General features: G+C 32.5%; 1 long non-coding RNA gene across 1 annotated transcript; it reads right to left on the bottom strand.

Annotated features, from left to right (window-relative positions):
• Positions 1–9275: 9275 nt before the first annotated feature.
• Positions 9276–9746, bottom strand: LOC135135300 (uncharacterized). The gene is made up of 2 exons (XR_010281497.1): positions 9652–9746; positions 9276–9599 (listed from the first exon to the last, which is right to left on the bottom strand). It is a non-coding gene; the product is annotated as an uncharacterized LOC135135300 (long non-coding RNA).
• Between the last annotated feature and the right edge of the window lie 9972 nt (positions 9747–19718).

Raw genomic sequence — 19718 nt, 5'->3', positions numbered from 1 at the left:
ATCAAAATATTATAAGCTTCAACAATATTTGCGTTAAAATTATAGCAATCAATACACTACTGAGTCAGCTTGAATTATTATATATGTCATCACATTTAGTATAATTTAATTTTCAAGATTGATTTGTCGCGAGTACGTGGGCAGGACAATTGTCGATCCTTTTCCAGTATTACTGTAGCAAATACTTCGGGACCAATTGTGGTTCATGTAAACAAGGATATCTGTCCCGCAGGAGCGATTTCAGCCGAGTCATTGTCATTACAGGATTCTAATAGCAAGTAACCTGGAGGCACGCTATGTTTAACGTTGATGCTGTCGGAAGTGTCGTGCTCGAATTTTCCTTTTACTTAATAGGGGTGGAATTACTCTCTTAATGAGACTTCTCAATAAAACGAACTCGAACTTAACAATGCCGGCTCACATGAGGTATAAGGACGCAATCGTGAAAGTGGCAATCGTAAGTGCGGATATAAAAAAAGAAAACGCCTGAATTTTCTTTCAATAGAAGCGGTTTTTCATGCCCGATTACAGTTGATTTCGCTTTTATGTAGTCCAACGAGGCAATTAATCATATTTATCTGAGGAAAACTTAACGCTGAAAAATAACGTGTTTCATGAAAAATGTGCTTTAGGAAGAAGAGCGATTTTCTTAATTTCATATTTCATCTTTGTGTTTGAGGTGTTAAGAGCTGAAAAATGATATTAGTGTAGTTGAATGTACGCAACCAGCCGCAAGACGTAATCGCATCATATTTTAAAGTCTCGACTCTTAACTAGAGTTGCCGCGCTTGTCAGATTGATTTTCCTAATTTGTTAAATAAATTGTAGCAGCTGTACCTTTCAGAATGGCGAGCCCTTCATATTTAGACACCTGGGATGCTTGATCCACAATAAATTATCGCCAATTGGCCATTTTATCTTTTTTTTTATTTTGCCGAAACACAAAAAATCTACTAACACTTTTAACCGAGATGAATGAAAGTTGCACGAGAGTTTAAATCGTTTACATAATTTTACTTTAAACTTAATGAAATTATTTATATTTTTATCCAAGTTTCTGCCCTGTGAATATATGGACGCTAGGTTTTCTTACTATACCCAACAACATTTTTAACATTTTTCATGTCACTGTGCCTGGATAATATTCATGTTTTTTTCACGGGATGATATAAAGGATATATAGGCTATTCAGTTTTTAATTAAATTTTATTAGCAAAAATATACCAGCTATAGCTTTTAAATGTTGCTAGAAAAAATGTTATCGCTGTATGAAAGATGATATATGGACACATATTAAACGACAAAAAAATAAAAACCTTGCCTTATGATCTCATCGAAACGGAGTTCAACAATAAAATGTTGAAAAGTGTTCCTAGATGGTAATTATTAGAGAAACGAACTGTATTATTCATGTAAATAAAATACACATTTTCCATGATATGAGTTATCAAAAAATGTAACGACTAATCAAAATTCTCGTTATTGATTATGCTTGTACATATACAATAGTTACTACAGTTTGTTCTTTATAACATTAAACAAAGTGAGAAGAGGGTGCCACGTACAATAGAAAATCAACTTGATAGCGATGCCCTATTAGGTTATGCCATTCACAGTAGCCTAGCCTAACTGGCACAGATGAAAATATTTATAAAATCCTCTTCCAATGTCCCTGATACTCATTTTTTCATTTTCTTTCATTTTCAGTTTTTCAATTTTTCGATGTTACAATTTTTCAGTTTCTCGTTTCTAATTTTTCGATTTTTCAATTTTTCGTTTCCTCAGTTTTTCAAGTTCTTGAATTTGTTTGTCATATTCTGGATTTTTTTATTTTCATTTTCTCGACGTCATATCACAATTTTTCCTTTTTACAATTCCTTTATTTTTTCAATATTTCTTTCGATTTTATAATTTTAAAATTAAAAAATCGAGAAAAACTGAATAATTAAAAATTGAAAACTCGTGAAATTCTTTCTTCAGAGCCAATAAAAATGAATGATAAAAACGAAATAGGGGACCCTTTTTACTTTCTTAGATTCTACCGCTTGTTAAAATAGATTTCAATTCACATGAGTGAGCTTAGGTTTTTCTAAAAAGTTTTATAAGCCCCGCCCACCGACCCCCTCTTCATTCCAGTGACTACTCTTAATATTATTCAACCTTATCTTGGCAAGTGCTAGCCCCGCCCACCCATCCTTTATTTTCTTAGAGGGTATGTGATTTGCCAAAATTAGTTTTATCTCAGCATGTACTACTCATCATGAATATAAAAATCTGTTAATTAATATTTAATTAACTTATTATGATATAGAGGACAGTTCTATTTTGTAATAATTAATTAATTAATAATATTTAGAACTTTTTTTTACAATATTCTCGTCTCTTGCATGTATGTGTAAAATATGAATATGTTTAGTTTCTAAAATTTTCATTGTTTTCTGTGTTTCACTTTCCGTCTTATGGAGAAAAAAATCAATATCTGTAAAATGAATCGTTACCTTGAGAAGTTACCAACTGTTTGGCTAATGAAGTTAGACGCTCTTGCTGGATCTTAAAGTTTTTTGACGGAATTAAATTTAAATCAACTTTTTATAGTATTAGTATGAACAAGTTATTTCAACAACAAACTTAATTAGTTACAAAGTATATAAAAACGTAACTTTAGAGTTGCCTTCGAGACACCAGTTTATAATCGTAAATACTACTAAATTAATTAATATTCTTCTTAATTTTAATTTTACTTTATTCCTCTTCGTCAAAAATATATTTTTAACTGTAGACCGTACATCTAACACCACCCACCTGCTCTCTATTTTTTTAGAGGGTATGTTATTTGTCAAAATCAATCTTATCTTAGCAAGTACTAAATTTTGATAATTTTCAAATATGCTTGAAAAAAAGTGAAAAGTTTCAACTGGAGTTATGAAAAAATTGAACTTTCTGCGAAGTTGCCTAAAAATACACAAAGAAAAATAAACTGAGAGAGTTCGACGAGTAAATCGAAAAAATTTAGCCTGTTATGGATAGTACTGCTATTGAAATTTTAGGAAATAAGATACTCCTATATTTGTGGTATATGAATCCGCCTGGCGCCTTGCGTTTTTTTTTTTAACGAAAAAATCCAAATTGAATAACAGTCTAAATTTGTTGGGCTGTATTTCAAGGGTAAGTGAATTTCTGTCTAAATAACCTTAGACCATTTTTTTTAACTTTAAACTAAAAACGATGTTGATTAAGTAAACCGAATTATCCGTAACAGTCAACTAACTACTTGGATCTAAAATCATTTTAACGTCTAAATTAATTATACGGTTATTCTCCTATGGCACTTAATTAAATTTTGGCTTTTCTCGAGTTTAAATAGTGACAAAAATGTCCTCGGAATATAAAATATGACAAATTTTGCAATTAACAAATAAAAAAACAGATTTAAAAAATAAAAATTGCAATAACCAATTTTGACTTCACTCCTAACAATAAAACGTTTCCTGTCTATCAACTAGATTTCAGATTCAACTTGATTTTTGTTTTAAGTTTATTCTATAGCATTTAGAACATCGGTTTTAATTTATTTAATGAAAAAGTGTGCTTTATTAGGGAGAACATGAGCGGATGGCGCGTAGTGTTAATCAGTCTATATTTATTTTTAAAATCACCTAAAATTATCTAAAATGCACTTCATTTATACCGTGTGTTTGTTAAACGTAGTATTTTTTGTAGCGTAGCACTAGAGAGTATCTCATTTGGTTTAATGCGTAAGAAAAATTCATTCGCGTTGTCTATGTTTTAATACTATTATTCTCCTCTTCTTAATTATTTGAAAACATAGGAGTTTGAAATTTGGAATGCTAAAGTAACATAAAAAACGCCACCAAAACAATGTATTTTTAGTAAAATTATATCGTTCGTAGTAGTTTTTCCAAAAATGGCATCCACATCTTTTTCCAAATGGAATATGTTATGTTTTTTAGGTAGGTTAAATAGAATACTTGTTGGAGTTTTAAACTCCTTTCTTATCGTATTATAGAACACGCATACGACGTGCGCCTGAATAGGATGCCGAGTTCGAGCTACGAGCTCGGTGTCGGTGTCGGTCTTAGTGTCGATGTCGAGGTAATAAAATGTGTTCGTTTGACTATTCCAGCTACTAAATTAGGTGTAACAATTATTGATGCCGTTTTCATACGCTTCATTACTCATTTAAGAATTGATATTTATATTACTCAGTTTAGTCACCATAGGCCACTAATAACTGTATTAAACGATAGGGATAAAGATACCGAAGGCGATAACGCTAGGATTGAACAGTAATTTGTATTTTAAATCGAATAAGTTATAAATACTGCTCTAGCATTTGTAAATATTTACTTGTTACTTTAGTTGGTAAATTACACATTGTAGTTTAATTTTTTTATACAATATTATAAGAATTAATTATAATATTTCTATATGATAAATACATAAAAAGAAGTATATGTTATAATAAACAACAATTGCCAATACATGGATATTTACTTTAATTTACCCAATCATCATTAATCACAATTTTGTCAAAAAATACTAATGTGACATATTTTTGGTTTTTATTATTTTTTAAGAGAAAATTTATGACTTCGCCGCGTATACGTGTTTAATTTATATAAATTGACAACGCAGAGTTAAAAAACTCCAACCGTGCGTCCCTGGGTCGACGCACCCTTTTTTTATTTTTCAATGGTTTATTACTTGATATGATATACTTAACAAAATGTTCTTTTTTTTAGCTACGTTATCTCTTGTTATTTGTACAAATTAAAAAAGAAATAAACAAAACCGACTGTGTACTTTTATTTTGTTAATTTTCTTTATATTTCAAAAGCATTTTAAAACATTTTGGTAAACGACATATTTAGCACAAAAGTGCTGTTAAATCAATAGTAAAATTATGCAAATACCTACATTTTATTAATATCAATTAAAATTGTTTCAAATTTCAAACCTTTATATTTTCAAGTATCAAAAGACATGAAATCAAAGCAATTGCATATCAAGTCTGCTCCACTGAAAAATCAGAAAAATGGGCGATATAACGCTAATTGTAGTATACTGGCTGTAGATTTCTTTCTGCCACTGAACATTTTACATTTAAAACTACTTTTCCTTCAAATAACAAAATTTCAAGTAGAACAGGTAAACTGGGAAACAAATAGTGCACAGCGAAACCAGTTTCTCTGAAATGAAACATGGAATCACACATTTTTATTTAAAGAAAATGACAACTATCTGTCAACCCGACTGCATTTAAGAAAATAATGATGACACCATCCATGCTCTAGCGTATATTTGGTTGCCTTAGTCTTAGAAAATAATTATTATACTGTTTTAGATGAACGGCAAATAATAATTCCACGGCCTACTCCAAATATATACCATTTTTGGTACTTCAAAGTGCCAAGATTTTAGTTGCAACGACCTATAATTACTTAATTTTATATTAACTCAAAACGACTCATTGAAAACCAACATCTATGTTTTAATTTAGACTTAAATAAACTGATAAATTGTTTCACTTGTTTGTTAGCCTATAAATTACAAAACATAGTATTCCAAGTAATGAATAATATAAACATAATAAATTTACATGATTATTATAATGGCATCCTAACCAGCAACAGAAAGTCTGTACTGTTGTTTACCTTCCTGAAAATTATCATGCAAGAAGATCAGCAGTAGGATCACACAAAATAAAAAAAACTAGGCTTATGCAAGAGTTTTTCTCTAATCTGCTTACCAACTTTCGGTATGTGTGCACATGACAAAGATAATCCTAAGCTCCCACCTTCCCAAGTATTATGTTAATTTTCATTTTTCATTAAGTGAAAACCCTTACCATCCCGTTGTATTAAATTAACATCCTCTGATCCTACATTGCATCAACCGGCGAAACATGAGATAACATGGCAATATTCTCTCGCCAGACTGTCATGCTGTGTTGAGCTGTTAAACCGTCCGCGGCTATTTGGCCTCAATGCCCATGGAACGACATCGCCGGTTTCATCCTTCCACACAAAAATTGTTTTCATTTGACCCCACACGAGCTTCCGTCCATTTTCAATTTTATTTTATTACGTTCATCTGGTCTATTTTTATATCGTATTCATTCGAACCACAAGAATGGACCAGATGTTTATAATATGCCAGAGTTTGAGCTCACAATGGCCAACTTCCACACAGTTGCACTATTCATCACTTGCAGTGTCCCTTGTTTTTGAGACTTTTATGAGAATAGTCTTCCGGATATGTACAAATAGGAAAAGAGAAAGAAATATCTACACGCTCAGTTGAAATCGACTTTTTTATTTTTGCTTCTAGCCAATTAAGTAGATTATGTTTTTGACAAATGTTTGCGACTACAAGGAATCTTTAACGACAGTGGAGGATGGAAGCTTGTGTAGGTAGGAAAATATTCGTTATGAAAGTTATTTCTCTTCATATTCGAAATGAATACACAATTTGAATTAGTAAAATTCGATAACAAACTCTAATGAGGCATGTGTACTGCAGACACTTATATTCTTTGTAATGCCTTGCTTAATTTAAGTAAAATTTTATCGTTATAAAACAGTCATAACATAAGCATTTCATGTTTATATCAGTTCCGTATTACGTGCGGTTTTAGGCACAGCATAATCGAATAGTGTTGCAGCGATTCAAAATCGTCACTATTACAGCTGTATTTATTTGAGTCTAATTACATATTTGCATCAAATAGTTAATAATTTTATAAATAAAACTTAAACTAACGCTGCTAAAATGTGTGTTTTTTTTTGTTGCAGATTCTCCATCATCTACAGTTTGCAGTCTGCACGTTTTGTTAGTTCCATCCACTAAAGACTAGGGTGAGTTCCACTTTGTCTATAATTAATAAATATACCTACGACAACGATTGAGTTTGGTAATATTACATTATCGCATTTAATTTTTTACACCTTAGAAAGATCATTTATTTATGTCATTTTAGCGAAATTCTGATTTTGTGCTGGGAAAACTTCGCACTCGTCTGTAATATGGCTTGTTATACCACTTATGGTGGATAACGTTATTTATGACGGTGGAATAAGTTTCACTATTCTATTCACTTGACCTAGATATCAGCTTGTGTTGGTGGAGTGGTGCGGTAACTTTAAATTTCCACACTCATTTAACTTATTCCACTCAAATGAGTGGGATAGTTTGAAACATTATCTCATTTTTTTCAAAAAGTAGCTTTTACCGTTGACATGAAATGGTTTTAAATAACTTGTGTAATCATAGATTACACCTACGTATACCGACGTATTATTATTATACCTATCTGATTACACAACCCGGCTAACGCCTCGTTGAACGTATTTCACATTCGTGGGTAAAAAGCCTTTAATTCCACATATAACAACAAGATTACTTACACTTTGTTTGCTGTGAAAAGCGAGCTTATTTTCTCGGTAAACACATGTAATAATGCATATTTCGTGTACAACATGCAGAGTAAATTAATAGGTAAAATTGTATCATTTATCATTCACCACTACATCCCATAATGGTATAATATAACAACAAACCATTTTTACTTCCCGAGAGTAACCTAAGGAAGTATCGTAATAATGTCCATCCTGCAAATGGTTACTTTCAAGTTTTTCCACTTTGCATGACCCTTACATTACGAAAAAATAGGACTTCCGTGTTTCCGTCTGTTTGTCGTCTGTCTGTCTGTGTCGATTTTTGTTAAACAAATAAGCTCCGAAACTACACAACTATGTGATGACCTTCCTTCAAAATTGTTTATACAGGGTCATTATAAAATACTGTAGTCAACTCACCTATGAAAAACAATTGAAATTTTTCTCGTGCCGCTAATCACCAAAATGATTTCAACTCTTTTGAAATGTCACGAACGTCGAAACAAATCTATCAAATGTGTCAAAAATTGACATGCCAGGTTTGCGATTTAATTTCATTTTAAATAGACACGAAAAGACGCCAGGCATTAAGGGTTGCAGTGTTATCGAGCATTTGTGAACGCCACTGCAATACATTTCAGTTTCAAAAATTGTAAATTGTCAGAAAAACGTTTAAGAGCTTTGTCATGAATTACACCATGGAAAGTCGATTGGAGTTGAACAGAATAAATCATCTGGTCTGTTTTGCAAAGAAGCAATAATTTTTCAAATAATGAAATCCAAAAAGTGAGGTTAAGTTTGTCGAAACCAATGAACACGGTAATTATTTAAAAAATTACATTTTTATAGGTACCCTGAAGGTAAAAATTGTGAAAAATCACGTAATGGACAATGGCAGAGCAAGTCTTATCACAGTTAACGAACACTATGAGTACCTAATGAGTTTTTGCAGTAAATAATTTTGCCAAAGTTGTGATCCCGCGAAAGTTCTGTTTGTAAATTGTAAGGAATCGTCAAAATATTGGTGCAGACATGGTTTGTGACCGGTGCTTTTCTCTTGAAAAAACACAACTGAAAGCCTTGATCTTCATCCCTACAATAGGTGAAAACTGCTATGTCCAAACATTACCTTCAGCTTTGCAGTTTCTAGATATCTGAAACATGCCAGATCTGCATAACAGGAATGTCAAAGAGGTTCTACCCAAAACACGCCCACATGGCCATCCTAATATCAAGATTTTTCAAAATTTCTATAACAAAAAAGATGAAAAAACCAATAAAATTTCAGGAGCATAGTGTTAAGAGTTCTGTAGATGATTATGAGATCTCTTGAAACAACAGAATGTTTAATAAAGATTTTTAACTTTCCTAATAGTAAAATTACAATTATTACTAAACAGTAAGTTGAAGTAAGTTTTAAATTAAGAGAATGCAACTAACACCGAAAGAAAAATGAAAGTTACTGAAAATAAAAAACTTTATTGCAGTACCTACATACACTTTCTACATCTAATTTTGTTTATTGATCATATTCATTTACTTGAAAAAGTATCAGGCCTATGAATCGTCGTCTGGAAACAGCTAACCACACACCAACCTTCATTGCGTGTGATGGTGTTTCTTCAAAAGCGTGAGTATTTTCTATACACCAAATTCTGAAGTTCTGTCAGTTGACATAATAGCCTAACAGATGAAACCAGGCTTCATCAGAAAAGAACGACAAATCGAGAATCCCGTTATCGTCCATATCAGCTTGAAACCAACTACAATACCCAACGCGGCAACGAAAATCAGCTGGTTGCAGCTCCTGAACCAACAAAATCTTGTATGGATGCATATGTAACTTCTCTTTTACGATTTTCTGACATGGGCTGTATGGTACTCCGGACAGTAAAGATTTTTGACAAAGCTTTATTCGGACTTTGTTCCATTCTCATCCTTAAATCTTCAACAACGTCTTCACTAACTTGAGGTCTCCCCGTCGGTTTTCACTTAGAAATGCTACCAGTGTCGTTAAATCTGGCCATAATTCGCCATATAGCGTCTTCAAAGATTCTTCATCAATGACAACAGAACATTTCACTAGATACTCGTTTTTAGACGCCTCCACAGAGTACACTCCATCCCCATCCTCATTTAACACCCCATTACGGTAATAGGCATGATGATTGCGCCAAAGAACTAAAAAAATAATTTGTAACACTGACCATAGTAATTCCTCTCTGTTCATTACCTGAGATTATTCCACAATGATCTGTAGTTTTGATAAAAACTGTTTTTTGAGACACTTATTAAAGTTCTAACAAAGGGGAAGACAGCAAAAATGAAAACAAGATAAGTCAATTAACGCACAAAGTGAGGGAAAACGTACCAGTACAAACGAAAAAATTATTGACATCTGACAGAATTTGATGAAGCGTTGAAACAGTGCAGCCGCTAATGTCAACTAATGTGGCGCTAAAAATAAAAATTCCAATATTAGTGTAATCCTTTCCACAAAACTGAAAAAGGCGGCACAAAATGTCACCAAAATCATGGCCTTCTTCGACTACAATATTTTATAATGACCCTGTAGTAAATAGGACGTAAATTTTAAAAATAAGATATTCCTATACTCATGGTTTATGAATCTTCCTTGAAGTTTTCCCCGAGGCATGCAAATTTTCGCAAAAATCGATTTTTTTTGCAAACTTTTATACTAATATAAGCGTTTACCATAGGTGACTTTGGGCTTGCAATTCGACGGTCGCGCGTTCGATTCTCTCATGGACGGAGCTAAATTTTGACTAGTTATTTACTGTGCTATAACTTCAAATGGTTTGCAACACTTTGGTATATTTGGTCCTGCATGTTCGAAGTTAAATTTTGTAAAGTTGTTATTTGCGAAAATGTGTGTGGAAGGTAAAAAGTAAAGGCAAACTCGTAATTGACAGCTCTAGAAATGTATTACTTCATACAATTTAAATAGTATTTATTTTACAACATTTGATGTCATCAAGTTGTTGGTGGAGTAACCAGACAAATTTTGGTTATCGATTTACCACGTACACGATATTTACAGAATAAAGCCGAAATTTAATCACAATCAGTCCAGTAGTTTCGGAAATTATCAGTCTAATGAAACCCCCAACAGATGGCAGACAAACGAAAACGGTTGATCTACTTTTTCATACTCCAGGGGTTATGAAACGTAATTATTATATATTTATAATAATATACACAATACTTTCCTTTTTTACACACGACGTCATGATGTCAAAATTCAGTAAAAATCAACAAGGATTTAATAATTTTTAATATGACGCATAGAACACATCTAACGTAAAGTATAGTCAACCATTTTTTTTTTGTGGAAGAGTCATAACGCTTTTAGTTGCATTTTACCATCTCCACAAAGCCCTAAGCACTCCTATTGCAGACAATATCGTCAAATAGACGATATACAATTGACAAACGGAACCGAAAAACCCGTATTTTCGTATTCTATATTCTGTAGGAACGTCTCTGTGACCTTCTTTCCTGTTCTGACTAAATAACTATAAACTCATTTTTGCCAGAATCTTAAAATTTGCTTTTTAACTTCCCCAGCTTAAGCTATTAGTTTCATGTTTTGTTGATTGAAAAAATTAGCAAATTCCTCTTGTGTAAATAATGATTATTTATTTTTGTGACTATTATTTAGTATCTTAATTATTATTTCTAGCTGTTTTATTGATTTGGTTCTTGACTGAAAAACTTGTCAATATCTATAAAGTTTTGTTACCTTAGTTCTGCTGCGATCTGTGCTTGGTGATTACCATAAAAAATGTTGTTACCTTTAAAAAATAAAGAACAAAATAATTAGAAAAATATAAATAAGTATAAAAAAATAACTAACCCTGCTTTAAAGAAAAAATTACAGAATCAAACATATATGCACGTTTTTATTGACAAATAAAATTTTGCATGGTTTTACAACACCTTAAAAGCACTTGTTAGATGATTCGTAACAACGAATAAATATTTATTTTTTAAAATTAATAATTGTGCTACGACTTCTCATCCGAACACTCTCCTCCTTTATTTAACTAGGTAGGAGGACAAAGAAGAAACAAGAAGTATAAAATATTTGGTTACTGGAAATTATGAGCAAAAATGTATGTTTAAACCATCACATTGATTAATTCCATTCAAAAAACTTTAGTAAAATATAAGAACTGCTTATAAAATTGTACACACATACGATCGTATGTAATATCTGTTGCAACGAGAAACTTTTGAAAGAAAGAAAGAAATCATTCCAACCTAATAACGAAAATTCAGGACCGTTCTTGAAGAACGTTTACCTGATTGGACGATACCGGAACTCATGCCTAGTGCTTTTAATTCCATTAAATCCTTCTGCAACCTATAAAGTTACAAGAATACTAAAAACCTAAATACATAAACTATTTAGACCCCATAACAGCTTTTATGTACTGCAATGAAGAATGAATCCTCTCTTGTGGGCATTGTTTCTCATATACACAATAGTTTCCTAACTTACTCTTGAAAAGTAAAACATCGATTTTTTTACAGGTTACGTCATGATATTAAAATTCAGTAAAAATCAGCAACGATAAATAGTTTTTAATATGACGTGATCAACTTTCGGAAAGGGGTGATTTGTTAACTTAGTTGACATATAGAACACATTTAACGTAACATATAGTCACCCACTTTTTTGCAGAAGAGTGAAAGCATCATTCGTATTTTGTCGACGTTTCAAGAACCCTACAGCATGAAAAAAATAGGTCTGCTTTTTCCATCTGGCTGATTATCCACTTGTCTGTGTTGATTTTATTAGAAACTACTGGAGTGATTGTTGTGAAATTTGACACCAAGTAATTTTTTGATTTTTACTCTACTTGTTTGCGCTGCCCACTATGTCACCAAATTACGTAGGTCGTCTCTTAGAACATACAACTTGGGTCGTGGTGGATTGCTTATAATCTTACGGCTTAACAGCGTAAATTATAAGACATTGATACTTGGGTCCTACTTCTGTAACGGCCGGCCAGTTAATGGTGGATGTCCAATCCTGTTTTCAGGAATTTCATCAAATATTCCCTAGTGTTGCTGTTGTTGAAGCTACTATGTCAAAATCACGCAATGTATATTTCCGGAATATTTTGTAGATTGTAAAACGTTAAACAAAATTCGTTTGATTACAAACAATTTAATGACGCCGTTATCAAATTTTGCATAGTAAATGCTATTTAAAGTTTATAAAATAAAACATTGCTACACGTCTGGTTTATGAATCCGCCATTATTTTTTACCAGAAGTATTTAATTTTAAAAATATCAAAATTGTAATACAACATTTTACAATTTAATTTAAGAACTGCAACATCGAATCGTTTTGAGGTTATCATGTACACATAGTAAATCATTAATCAAAATATATAATAAGAACTCTAATTGACAATAATTTTACCTGTCATCCACTTCTTTAAATAGGTTGTCACTACCAAGATCTAATAGATATTTTCACCTTTCAATTACCGTTTAATCAAACTCAAACTACTATTATTGATTATTAAACAAGAACAAATCTATAAGTTGTCTTTATGGCTCTAAGTTCCATACAAATTACACAGCAATCGGACACTTCGATTAATTACCGCTATCGTAATAACTTTCTTGTCGTTAGACGGATTGATGCAGTAAATGGTCAGTAAATCAGAGCGAGCGTGCATTATCAACGCAATCCATGCAACTGCAGTTGCATTAACTAGCGCCCATCGATATCTGCCCCCAATTATCGATGGTAGCAGCGACTGTAAAACATCCCCATAAATACCGCCGATAGGACGGATCGATGGCGGTGGGACTAACGATAGCGGTGACGGGTGCTCGCTCGTTAAGATACCGGCACAAAGCCGCAAAATTAACCCTAAATATTGATGCACCACCTATGCGTACGTGGGCTTTCGCTCGACGTGAATGGGTACCAACACGGCGTCGCTGCCGCTGCTTTTTAATAACATTATAAACAGATAAGTGTCAATTTGTTACGCTGTTCATAAACCGGGGCAATTTCGTAAATTATAGAATTAAAATAGCAGTCACGCAATTTGTCAAACTTTCCGAGCTGTCGTACAAATAGTTATTTCTTATTCAATATTAATAAAAGAGGAATAATAGGTGAAGTTCAAAGTTTCTGCAGTTAATTCTACACTTACACCGAGGTAGCGAGTGGTCTGTAATTTTAATCTTTCCTGGTTTAAATTTTTTATGCACGGGCTGGATAATAATCGCTTAGACATTTTCTGACTTTAGACATTGTCCCGATCGATTGTGAACGATGGTGTTTGCAAATGCTCATTAAATTACAAAGAAGTGTATACATACGGACACCTTGATATTCCCAAGATACTCATCTATGTTATGAGGTTATTACTACTTATGAGCGACTGCGATAAAACTAATCAGCTTGGGTTTCATGAAAAATTATTTTCAAAAGCTAAAGTTTGAATTAATTAAAGTAAATTAGCAAATTCCTCTTCTATGACTATTATTTAGTATCTTAATTATTATTTTTAGCTAGCAAACATATATACACCATTTTATTCATCAATAAAATTTTGCAACTTTTTTACAGTCCCTTAAAAGCACATTTTAGAGAGTACGTAACAACGAATAAATATATATTTTTCTAAACTAATCATTGTGCTACGTCTTCTCGTCTGAACACTCTTCTTTATCTAACTAGGTAGTAGTAAAAGGAAGAGACAAGATGTACTAAAATATTTGTTTATTCGAAATTATGAGCGAAACTGCGTGTAAACCATCACATTGCCTAATTCCATTCTAAAAAACTTTAGTAAAGTATCAGAAGTGCTTTAATTTTACAATAATTATAAAATTGTACACATTACGATCTTGGAGAAAAGAGTTTCAACATTTATCGTGTCTAATATCTGTTGTAATGAGAAACCTTTTTAAAGAAAGACGTGATTGTGACCTAATAACCAAAATTCCAACTCCTTCAGGATAGTTCTTGAGGAATGTTTACCTGATTGGACAATACCACAACCTCATACCCAGTTCTTTTAATTCCATTAGGAAGTAAAGTTTTTCCCTGGATATCCTTATGCAACCTAGACAATTACTAGAATACTAGAAACCTAAATACATAAACTCTTTAGACCCTACAGCAGCTTTTATGGATTGCAATGGGACGGTAAAAATACCCTCTTGTAGGCATTGTCGCTCAACACATTGATAATGGGATAACTGAAATCGAATGGGCTTTTTTTCGAAAAATTTTGGATATCCAGAGTTAGATCTACATATGTGCATCGGCATAAATCACAATAATTGTGTGTGATATGTCGATACTGCATCAGTTACCGTGGATGTATTCATGATGTCTTAGTGCCATTTTCACTTTTATATTTGTATGCCTTTTGTCCTATACTGAAAAAACTCAGTACAATAATTGTTAAAAAAACAGAGAGTCTTGTATCTTGTAATTGAATTCTCAGATTCTATTGTGCCGCTTCTTGTTGAAGAAAACGTTATGCATTAGTAACCAGTTGTCCCAAACTTATACGTGCTTAATTACATATATTTTCACACCTGCCGCAATATTCCTTTAAACATCTACTTAATTAAAGAAAGAAGAGTGTTCAAATGAGGAGACGTAGCACAATTAAACAGGTCAACCGATTGTATGTCTTTCGATCTTGATTGTGCCAGACCCGGAACCCCCACCCAACACCATATTGTTGAAGATTTACTTTAAACTTAATACTTCCAGCGTCAAAAGTCGACAACTAATTTCGTATGAACGAACTGCTGTTTCCCTTCTTATCAATCTTAGGTTAATGTTCAAAATTTATAAAATAGTCAATTTTCGTTTTTAGGTCAATATACAAAATTTATAAACAAAATTTGAAAATCATAATTTTGGATCAACAATGTATATATCAGTCTAGAATACGTTTAAACTTTAAATAATTTTAGTATGCATAAAAATCTAGACCTAATGGAGTTTATGGTGGTGCTCACAAACAGAGTTTTTTTGTACTTTAAACTTAATGACAATTGACGGGTTGATGATGACATCTGGTAACAAATACTACATGAAATCCTTGTTCAGAGATGTGATTATTTTAAACATTGGGCATGGAAACAAGTATGTTGCACTACTATCTAGCTAAATAAATACGGATGTTCGGATGAGAAGACCAGCACAATCGAGATCAAACGCTATCAGATCATACAAAAATAGTGGAACTAAATGTTTGTTTAGTGTTATATTCTTCTTACGTAAGCACAACATAATCAAGCCATCACGGCCATATGATTTAAATTACCAATAACTTGGCCCATAAAGGGATATGCTGTCATCAAATTGTTGGTGAGGATGATCAAACAAAATTTTAGTTAGCGTTTTACCATCTAGACGGTATTCCTGCAATAAATAAAATTTCACAACAATCAGTCCGCTAGTTTTGGAGTTTATCTGTCTAATAAAAAATGACAGACGGCAGCCACACGAACACGGTAAAGCTATTTGTTCATACGCTAGAGATCATGAAACCTCGAGAAAACACGAAAATGACCATACCCTATATAACAATACTTTTTTGTGAACTAATGCCTTTATTTGTAGGTAATCAACACAAAATGCCCCAAAATTATTTAGAATGAACTTCCCTCGCACCAGAAGCCACCATCACAAATTTTCTAATAAATCTACATATTATTGATTATGTGGCTTCCATAGAATGGAACAACACCTAAGTTCTGATCTGACTAAAGCACCAAACAAGGACTTGTGGATGTAAACGTCCATAATTACACCTAAGTGTTAACTTGTTACAACTTTCAGATATCTATTCCTTTATATTATAAAAGAAATCAAGCGGATTTCGTATAGGAGGAAATATTTTTGTTAAGAAAGATAACTTCGGGTCTAAGTTCTAACGACAGAGATTATCATAACCTACTTTAATTTCTAACGTGTAACTACATATTTATGACAGAAAAAAGTCAATCATCACTGTCACTACATTATAGTGATTACAATAACTGACTAAATTTAATATAGCTTTTATAGAATCAAAAACCTCCAACACAAAAACAATGAATTTTCAATATGTCTGAAATTGGTTAAGATTCGTTGCACCGCACCGGTCGATGCGCTATCCCCAACTACAAATAATTTCATATAAACTTTTAGAATTGGTCAGGCCAGAAAAAGATTATTTAACGAAATTTGAGCTAGAAACTTGTTAAAAATTATTTAGTCTCATATTTTGACTAAAAAATTGACTCGTTCAAAGACTGTTCAACCTCGATTTATACAATCTATCTATTACATTTATCGTGGAGAAAAAAGTTTTCCATCTGCATCCAAATATTTTTATTTTAATCGGTCAGACAAAGATGTTAGCAACCCCAAGTACATTTTCTTGTTGACATCTTTACGTATAATTTCAATTTTTTTTTTCCAAAAATTGTGAATGTGAGTTTGAATAAACAAATTGATTTTCAGTGTTTTCTGTTTGTGTCAATTATTTATTTACATATCCCTATTAAATTTTAAATCAATATTTATTGTTGTTTGAATATGCTTATTTATATTTATCCTGCTTCCTATATAAAACTATGGTCTATTGAATTTATTGAAAATGTTGTGATTACTTTTTATAAAACTATTCTGGTAATCAAATGTATTTATAACTATAATAATTAATTCACTAATATTTGTAAATTTTCGAAGAGTAACGTATAAATAATATTCAATTTAATTTTGTCTATATAATGCCAACGTAGTTGGCGAAGCGCGTCGAAAATAATTTTATGTGGTTTCGATGTTGTAAAGAATAAACTTTAATATTATAGCGCACGCACCAAGTGATCCAAAAAGATGTGGTTTACAAAACTACTGAGCATGTTAATATATTAATACAATGTTGACTTTGACTTTTGAAGTGCATTCATTTGATTTCATTTATATTCCACAAAAATTTGTCCAACAAATGCATTTTGTTTGTCATAGATTCCTCAACATGTCCTCCAGCTATTACCCTCGATATTCGTTCGGCATGCCGCTTTAAATCTCAAACAGTCGCCCCTTTGTTTGCTAATAATGTAGAGGACGTGCAGCGGAATGTATGTTTTGTATAATCCTTCAAATTGTCCGATTTTAAAAATTATGCAACCAATTTTTCTGCAACACTTATTTCAACAATTTTCTTTGTGGTAAATTTTACAGTTTATCTTGGATCTTACACAACCAACGTTTTTGAAACTTTGGCAAGACACCAACATTGATTTAAAGATAACAGAAAATCGTTTAAAATTTGTTTGTTCATCTCGTCTAGAATCACTTGGTCATCTCCCAAAAACTTATTGAATAAGCGCTGAAAACTATATCTTGAGATTCGGTGCTGCTAGTGCTTGATAATGCATTATTTTTCAGCATTGTTTATGTAGTAGTACACTAATATCGAAATTGATATATCCTTGGTAAAAAATTGATAACGTTGTCACGATTTTAATTTATTTTATTTGCTTTGTCTGTTTTGTTACGTATAGACACATCTATGATGCCTCTGCCACACACGATGAACGCACCTCTTAACGCCAAAAAATCTCCTCCTAATAACGTGTCCGAACTTCTGCGGAAACAATGTCCTGTAGATTATTTGACAATTAACAAATTTAAAAAAATGGCTATTTCTTGAGGTATAGATCCAATTTTATGGATACCAACAACCCGATTAATTCATCTGCCATTTAGGTAGGACAAAAAAAATCTTCTGTTATTTGTGTCTGTTATCTATTTCCTGCTTTCATTAAATTCTTTCCGTTTAACTGTGTTTTCAAAATGAATTCTAATTTTGCCAGATATTGTTCTTGGAGCTTTGTCTCAGTTTTGGTATGATCAATATGGAAAGACTGATGAAAGCTCAGATATTTGTATGTTTCGTTTCGTTCTTGGACTTCGATTATTTAGTTTTGAGAAGACTTAGTTAATTATCAAAAAAATGTTTAACGGTTGATTATTTTTGTTTCCGTCTAAACAGGTTTGTTTTACTTTAAATCAAATCTCCAGTGGTCCGTTCTGCGCCACCTTCCGTCTACTTTATTGCACTTAAAACTTTAAAAGTAATATTTAACGACTCATCAAACCGAACTTTGGTCGTCACGCTTCTCTCGCAGCCACCGGAAATTGGTTTCCAATAAATAAGCGACACAACTGACCAGAAATCGGAACCCTCGAAAGAATGTCACGATTTTCTTTTCCGTAAAATGTTGAATTTGGCCCATCAATATGTGTCATAAAAACGCCAGCCATTTATTAACGCCGCGGTGATGGCGGTGTTATTGCGTGTCGGGTGTTGAATGAGCCCGGTTTTAAACAACCTAACGACTTCGTATTAATTCACATTCTTGTAGAAAAATTTCAATTTAGTTTTTTCCGGATGTTTTATTTGAACGAATTGGTGGTGCCTGGCAACGGTCTTCCGACATCTGTATCCATCTTTCTCCTTCCACTGGTATTCTGTACATTTCCATCCGATTTCATCCCGTTGTTTAAATGTACATTTTCCACTCATCGTCGTGGCGTCGTTTCTGTTTTATTCGTTTTTCCATTTCGCAGCATCGAAATGGGCAATCTTCTTGTTTAGTATTGAAAAGTTTCCTCTCAAGCAATGGTATATGTGCAGTCGTAATGAATCCGAGGAAAAACTTTATTCCGCCATCGAAGACAACACTGTTTATCACCAACGGCTCATATTTCTCACTTGATAAAGCAGAAATACAAGAGCATTCGTTTAAATTGACGGTGAGTAACAGGAGACGAGAGTAAACAGGAAACTTTCTGTGCCGCGTCGACAGAAATTAAAAATCTAATCAGTATTCAAGTGCCAAAAGAATTACGAACAGTATCATCACAAAACGAGCATGTCTGCAAGTATTGTTAATTATTTCGAATCGATCGATAGACGTCTCATTTTCATCTATCTTCTTTACTGCTATTTACCTTAATGCAATATAAGAAGACACCAGGTGACGTTAATTAAATCCGAGAAACAAGTTAACGAGGTAATTAAAAACGACTCGTTCATAAATGAAATGAACAAATTAAAATAATCGGGACACGAATAAAGGACATTTGAACCGCTTTTTTTGTAAGGACCAAAGCGCTAATTAATATTTGTACAATAATTACATTATTTGACGGTCCGGGAGATAATTTTTGGTGCAAACAATAGGACAATGCTAAATAAATCTCACGTTTTATGCGAAACATGCA

The sequence above is a fragment of the Zophobas morio genome, unplaced genomic scaffold (assembly GCF_036711695.1).
Source record: "Zophobas morio isolate AGI-343-1 ecotype UQ-CSIRO unplaced genomic scaffold, CSIRO_AGI_Zmor_V1 ptg000024l, whole genome shotgun sequence".
In the NCBI taxonomy this organism is placed as follows: domain Eukaryota; kingdom Metazoa; phylum Arthropoda; class Insecta; order Coleoptera; family Tenebrionidae; genus Zophobas; species Zophobas morio.
Note: the sequence above shows the minus strand (reverse complement) of the source record. Positions and strands in the feature narration are given on the sequence as shown.